This window comes from Rattus rattus, chromosome 1, assembly GCF_011064425.1.
Source record: "Rattus rattus isolate New Zealand chromosome 1, Rrattus_CSIRO_v1, whole genome shotgun sequence".
In the NCBI taxonomy this organism is placed as follows: Eukaryota; Metazoa; Chordata; class Mammalia; order Rodentia; family Muridae; genus Rattus; species Rattus rattus.
In genome coordinates this window covers 61,302,039-61,307,965 of record NC_046154.1, presented here as the reverse complement: position 1 = coordinate 61,307,965, position 5,927 = coordinate 61,302,039, and the positions used below count along the sequence as shown (strand labels likewise).

At 34.5% G+C, this 5,927-nt stretch overlaps 1 pseudogene; it reads right to left on the bottom strand.

Annotated features, from left to right (window-relative positions):
* Positions 1–759: 759 nt before the first annotated feature.
* Positions 760–1,300, bottom strand: LOC116887848 (annotated as a pseudogene).
* Between the last annotated feature and the right edge of the window lie 4,627 nt (positions 1,301–5,927).

Sequence of the window (5,927 nt, the reverse complement as noted above, 5' to 3'; positions counted from 1 at the left end):
CAACCTAAAAATATCTTTTTATACTTTAAAACATTTTTAAAATCCTAAGCAATTTAACCCTAATTAGGAGACTATAATTATCTATTCTTCAATCCCATTAGAGATCTGTGAAGGAAATTATTACCAAGTAAATAGGAAGCACATACAGCAAGCAGCTTTCCAAACTCTAGAAATGACAGAGGTTGCTGGCTAGGTGGACAGTTACCCAAGGTCCCTCTGCAAACACTGGAATATCATCTTTGTCCTTTTGGCTCCAGATATCTGACAGACGTTTCTGTGAACCAAGAATTATGAAGGTCTGCCTACCTTGTGTTGGCAAGCATAGCAATTGACTTCCCTGTGTCCTGTTTGTACAGTTTGTACAACAGATCAGCAGTTGAAGCAAGGGCAGTTTCTTACTGAAGGACAGTTTGCCACAATTGAAGCAAAATTCAAAGGAGGCTCTTCGATGCTCATCATTTTATTAGAAGTAGAATAGGGGTGTTTCCAGGAGCAGACATATCTCAGTGTCATAAAAAGCCTATGTTAAAAACAAAATTAATTCCTTGTTCTATAGATCTCTTTTAATGACCATTTATTTATTATAGTATATCTGAATAGGCAAGCATTACTTGTTTCTAGCTATTTACTATCTGTTTAAACTAAAATACATATATCTGTAGTTGACTACATTAGTACCTACCATGACCATGAGTTTGATTGACCACTAATTTGCAATTCTTTTTTTTTACTTTATCTGCATTTATTTTATGCTGAAATTTATTCCCATGCCACAAGTTTTTGTTTCTTCCATTTCTTCTGGGATATCTTTTTCTTCTGTGCAACCTCCTCTTCTGGCTTTGGAAATATCTGTTCCTTCTCAGTGAGGATCATCTCAGTGTTGCCACACTGAGAGCTCATGTGTGGGTTAATCCAGCAATGAGCTCTGCAGGTTCGTCAGTGCAATTTTGGGGCCTTGTTCACCTAGATGTGTTCAATGACTAGAGAATCTACATCTAAACACTTAAGTTCAGCATTACTCTGCATTTTAAGCATGTGCAGCAAAAATTCAGCACTCTTTTTTGGGTCACTGTCCCTGTGTCCAGCCCCACTGTTTGGCCTGGGAGCACCTATTGACTCCACCATTATATTGCCGGAATGGCACACATTATTTCTTTAAAGTGACATCCCTCAGGTACTTGGTAGCTTTGTGGATATGCATACTCTTGATGGCCTGGGCAGTTTCCCGTATGTTCTTAAAGTGAACACGAAGGTTTGAACCTCTTGATTTGCATGATTTTGTAGGGTTTTCTGGATCAAGAGAGTAGTGATCCTTCTTCACAGGTCACCTCTGTCTGCTTACAGAAAGCGTTAACTTGCAGTTTTTAATTATCCTAAACAGTTTGGAATAGCAGCTTTCAAAAGACTAGAACTTCACATTGCGTTTTTGAAGAGTTGCATATGTATAATACCTTATAAGAGTTGAATATATATATGAATATATCAGCAAAATTAATCTTAAATTTGTATTAATATACAAAATCCATACCAATCTATTAATATTTGGCTTGTTGATATTCTTTGCTCTAAAATTAGATTCAATAATCTTTTCAAATTTCCTTTTTAATCCTCTTGTCCCTATATTTCCTCTTTTATTTTCTTTTCATCCTGCCTTTTCCCCCCTGACTCTAGATAGGAGAGAAAGAAGGATAGAAAAAGAAAAAGAAAGAGAAAAAGAAGTCCCTGAATCTAACCTTCTTAATTTTTTTCCCTCTCTGATCAAGACCATTAACAACTGTGACCAACCTCCTTAAAACAATGACAAAGATCTTTCACCCAACAAGTGGCAAAAAACCACCCACCCAATTTTGTGGGTGTGGGACATCATTCTTTTGAAATTGTGTCTTGCTGTCTGGAATGACATTCTATTTAGGGGCCATAAGAAAATTGAGATATCAGTCAAGTTCTAGGAAAGCAAGCCATAACACGTTGCCCAGTCTTTTTGTGATATGAAAGTGCAGGCTGAAATTGAAGTCCTGGCTGGAACAGTGTGATGCTAGCCCTAGAGAGTGTTTTGAATGTAGATTTTTGAGGAAAGAGCAATTAAGCAGTCTGAGGTTGTGTTGCCTGGGCTACTTGTGTTCTCTTCTTTGGTGTCCGGTCCTTTTAATCTGCGAACATATAAGCTTTCAAAAGTAATATACATTTCAATATTAACACATACATGGAATGTGCAGGGTGTACAATTCAGTTAAAATGATTTCTTTCTCTATGGTTAAGCAGGAAAAGGGAATCGAGTTTTATGAGTCTTTTTGGACTGTATATCTAAACTGCAATTCAAATTTCCATCCATGCCATTTGATAGGATGGCATGATAAATTCTGAAGATTCTGGAGCCAACAAGATTTATTGGCTATGCAGAGACACTCATGTCTGAGCCAGTGTCAGAGCTGTTCTCATTTGGAAGGATATGTATTTATGTTACTTGTTTTGTTCTTCTCCATTTCTTCCATCATGGATACAGCCTAGATCTTCAGATATCTTCTAGTCAAATCTAACTGTTATTAATGTTGATGGAATCTTTTTTCTGGTGCAACAAAGCAAATACTCTTCCTCAATGCAATACATTTCCCACTCTCCATTCTGAAGTTAAGACATCCTTAAAATAAATGTGGTGATTTATTTCAGCAGTCTTTTCCTATTATACAAGACATCTCAGCAGCTGCTTTTTGCTCATCGGCATTTAAAAATTCAAAGTTAATAAAGTAAAATATACTCTGTCTTTGGGGCTTTATTACCCATTTCTGTTTTAAAGAATCTATTTTAGAGTATTATTGGATGTTTTTTCCACAACTGTCATGCATGATTGTGATGTACCTGGACTATGCTTTATATTGTTATATGCAAACAATTGCTTTATTTTAGTAGAGACATATGCTAAACATTATCAACCCTAATTTGTTACAGGTGTATCCATAACAACAGTACCTTCTAATAAATGTATAATTGGTGAATCAGCCTTTTCAGAACTTGAAGTAGTTGCCCATTGAAATCCTGAATATATATCTATGATATAATGCACATACTTTAATTTTCTAATATCTGCAAAATGAAACACATTCATTTGCCAAATTTCATGTTTTTGAATACTTTTTGTTTTACTCTCTACAGGTAATATAGCTTGATTATTAGCATTTAAAAACAATAATAATTAAAAAGCAACAATAACTAAATAATCAAATAAATTACAAGTAGAATGTTTCTTTATAATTTCCTTGGTTTGTTGCTAAGTGATAAAAAAATCTTTTTTTAAATCTTTGCTGTTAACATTGTAGTTTTTATGAATTTCTGAAGCTCAAGCACATTTCTTACTAATAGCTAATCAATTTAATCATTGCCTTGTGCCACAAGGCCTAATAGATCCATATGGGATCAGATATGTGTTATATTAAATGGGTGATTTCAATTTCTGATTACTTGTTTTAGCTTAATAAATAGTGAAGTTCATTCTGAATCATTTTGAATAAGTTCAGTTTTTCTATATGCAAAACAACTCTTTCTGAATATTAAGAATTAGTAACTATATTAAGAAATTCTAATTATAACATAAAAATGACATGTCATACAGCTCTGATTTTCAAGCTGAATAATAAAGGCTCTGAGCCACCTTACTTACTTTTATCTGATTTATAGCCTGCCTTACCTGATTTCTTTGTATCAATATAGAATAGAGGGACTCCAGAAATTAGTGTCCTTTTAATTATATGAGTGAGAGTCTGATTAATTCTTTTCATAAACTGAAGTTGATTGTTTTTGGGGGTATTTGTTGTTAATTTCTCCAAAAAAGAGATTTACTTCAATTTCTTTGTAAATGTTCATCTTTTGACCACAGAGAGGTAATTTCTAAAAGAATAAAAGACACTACAGTTTTTTCTTGGTCCAGCCCTGCTGTTGACAAAGTCTCAGTCTTTCTTTCTTTCTTTTTTTTTTTCAGAATCAATTCAAAAACCTTTGGACATGGGGGTTTAAGTTTTTCCCCTCTGTGTGCTAGAAATACCTATTCTAAGATACTATCTTCTCTCTGCATGAGAATTCTTGTGGGATAATGGATAGAGGGCAAAATAATTAAAATACAGGCCATCTTTGATCTAAGAGCCACATTTTCTTGGACTATTTAACCCCTTATCACATTGTAAGGTTTGCAATAAGTATTCATATCTTGATTAGTTAATCCAATTGTGGGCCTTAGCCAATTAATGTCCCTCAACAATTTTTGAAAATTATTGAGTTCATAATTGCTGTCCCCTGATTTGTACTTTTTGTGGTCAAGTCTTTTGTAGACCTATCTTATATCCTAGTTAATTAATAGAATTTCTTTGCATTTTTAGGAGCAATTTTTAATCCTAGTAAGACAAAGTTCTTTTTACTTCATCAAACAGGGTATTCATATCTTAATCTGCCAATAAGATACCACCCATATAATGGTAAATTTTTGTCAACAATGGGGCTGATGGTACCTGGAAGAGAATGGTGGACAAGAGACTGGAAGAAGGATGCCAAGACAAGAGTCTGATCAAAGCAACAATTTTATTTTTCCCCAAGGCTGAATTTATGCCATAACATGGGTAACAGAGGGAGGGGGGAAGTAAGAAACATTTACCCATGCCAAGGATACAATATTCATGTGGTCATGGAATCGGCTGATGTTGACAGGATGTCAGAAAGGTCACAGGTTTGTCATATCTATTAGTCAGCAGGATGTTGGTTTTTCCGAAAAGTTACAGGTCATCACATTGGGTATCTTGACGTATCATATTATTATTCATTTTGACCACCGGATTTGTATTAGTCTTCTGCAGCTGACTGGGGATTTCCCATGAACCCAGTCATACTTAACTCTAATCATAATAATAACATCAGTAATGGAGGGCTTCAAGGGCATTGTTCCCAACAAATTTTAGACTGAGGAAAATGTTTATTAATAATTGTTGTTGTACATAATATTGGCATGAGGTAGGACTTTTAACAGTCTTTGTAGCAAAACTCTTTTTTGGTATTGTTTTATTGGACAACTATTTTTTTAAGTAGGTACTGAGAAAGCAAACCTTGCTCTATCATGCTATTTTAAAGGAACTGTGAAAAAGCAATCTTTAAATCAATCATTATCATAGGCCATGACAGGTAACAAGGAAGTCCATAGGACTCAAGGTTATAAAGAGTCCACTGGCTGAATGCTTTTATTGATGGCTCTCAGATCTGTTAACAGCCTCCACTTTGCAGATTTCTTTTTAATTACAACCATAAGAGAGTTTCAAGGGCTGGCACACTCTTTTATATGTTGAGTATCCAGCTACTCTTAGACTACTGTTCCTAGTGATTGTAACTTTGCTTCAGTCATATGGCTTTGTTCTACCCAAACCAGGTTTGTCAGTTTGCCAGTTTGCCACTTTAGCAGTAGTGCAGATAGTAATGTACCTAAAGTAGCTCTCCCATATAATGCTTAAGACTCAGTCTCAGTTATATCCTGGCATGGACAGTCTTCACATTCTGTAACTGTCTTTGATAATATTTAAAACTTTTTTTAAATTAGGAAATTCTCTTTTACAGTTAGTCTCTAAAGCTGAAGGATTTCTTAATCTGCATTTTCCACTGTTGCAATAGATCTCTTCCCCATATATTTATGGCTATATAAGCAACATATGACATTAATTTTCCTATTCAACTTTCTAATTCTATGCACTTAATCCATTTTAGACTTTGTTTTACCTGAGACAATGTTCCAATTCCTGAGATCTGTGTGGATATGCTTTGAAGTGACCAAGCTGGATTCTAGAAATCTTGTGATAATATTATAGTTACATCTGCTCCTGTATCCACTAAATCTTTAATCTCAGTTATAACTGTAATCTTAACTTGTGTCTCTTATCATTTATAGTAGGTTTTTTTTA